This window comes from Chrysochloris asiatica, unplaced genomic scaffold (assembly GCF_000296735.1).
Source record: "Chrysochloris asiatica unplaced genomic scaffold, ChrAsi1.0 scaffold00088, whole genome shotgun sequence".
NCBI lineage: Eukaryota > Metazoa > Chordata > Mammalia > Afrosoricida > Chrysochloridae > Chrysochloris > Chrysochloris asiatica.
In genome coordinates, this window is record NW_006408606.1 from 13,101,235 (window position 1) to 13,103,117 (window position 1,883).

Below are 1,883 nucleotides of genomic sequence, written 5' to 3' on the forward strand. Positions count from 1 at the left end.
TGAATTGGCCAAGTGGCAGCATCGATGGACTCAAGCGTGGCAATAATAGTGAGGTTGGCCCAGGATCAGGCAGTGTTTCATTCTGCTGTACATAAGGTTGCGATGAGTCGATACCGACTTGATGGCACGTAACAACAACAACAACCATCCGGAGGGACCCAACCTTGTAGAAGTATATCACATTTGGTAAAATGGAGGCTAACATGAAAGAGGAAAATCCCCCAACAAGATGGAATTACACATTGGCAGCAGCAATGGGCTCAAATAGAACAATAATTATGAGTATTTTGCAGGACCAGGCAGTGTCTCATTTTGTTGTACATGGTTTCACAATGAGTCAGAACTGATTCAATGGCAACAGCAATTAATATTAAGATTGTCAATAAAATGTTAGAAATAAACAATCAACCTAATATTTCTTCTTTCATGTACATAGACTTCATTTGTACTTTTAACCAGGGACTATGGACATAGGACTTTGTCCTCAAATCCTTATCAGTAGCACCAAAACTGTATGAGTCTTTCTACCTCTGAAATTGAAAAAGTAAATTCACTGTATTTTTATAAGAGGAAAAAAAATATAAGCAGAATTTGGTGAACTACAAATGATCATATAAATATTAATAGCTTTCTTTATATTTGATTTTCACCACACTGCTCTGAAGTAAAGAGGTCCTGGTGGTGCAGTGGTTAAAGTGCTTGGCTGTTAACCAAAAGCTCAGCAGTTTGAACTTACCTGCCACTCCTCAGTAGAATGATGTGATAGTTTTCTTAGTGGTTACAAGTCAGGCTGCAAACCTCAAGGTCAGCAGTTTTAAACTACCAGCTGTTCTGTGGGAGAAATTTCTGCTTCCATAAAGATTTACAGCCTCAGAAACCCTATATAGGGTCGCTATGAGTTAGAACCGACTCCACAGCATACCACTACCACCACTACCATAAGCAGTTCTCCTGAACTGAAATTGACTCAATGACAGTGGTTTTTGCAGAACTCCTGGTGTGGCACTATAGGATATGCACTGAACTACTAACTATAAGGTTGGTGGTTCACTCCACCCACTTCTCCTTAGAAACCCTAGAAAGGGTTGCTGTGCCGGAACCAACTCAATGGCACTTAACAACAATAACAACAGTAAGCAATTAGGCTTTCTATTCCCTTAAAGTTTACAGTCTCAGAGAATCACCTGCTCTGCCTAATTTCATAGATGGAGTAAGAGCTATTTGTTTCTCTGACATGTCCTTGATCTGCCTGAGTTGTGTTTTTGTTCAGGAAAATAGAGACAAACATGTTAGGTCCAATTAGGTTACCCACGCAATTATGTTTACATCTTCACTCACACACACATAAAACTGAAAAGACTAAGTCTAAAGAAAGCAAAAGAACATGTTTGCTAAATAGGCCTGCTTTAGCAAACATACCTTAAGTTCCTTGAGATTTCTGGATTTCAGAGCAGTTCTACTATGCCCTGGAGGGTGCCTATTGGGTAGTGGTTGTATAGTGCAATCAACAAAAAAGGTGTTATAGTGGGTTAAGCATAGGGTTAGCTGCAAGGTCAGCAGTTCAAGCTCACCAGTCCCTCCATAGCAGATAGATAAGGTTGTCTGCTCTCAGAAAGATTTACAGTTTTGGAAAGCCTATGGGTCAATTTTACCGTGTCCTAAAAGGAGCTCTGGTAGCGTAGTGGTTACGAATCGGGCTACGAACCACAAGGTCAGTAGATCGAAACTGAACCGTGGGAGAAAGATGAGGCTATCTGTTCCTGTAAAGATTTACAGCCTCGGAAACCCTGTACAGGGTCGCTATGGGTCGGAACTGACTTGACGGCACTTAACAACAACAACAACACCTGGTGTGGTGAGATGGGTTAATGCACCAGACTGCA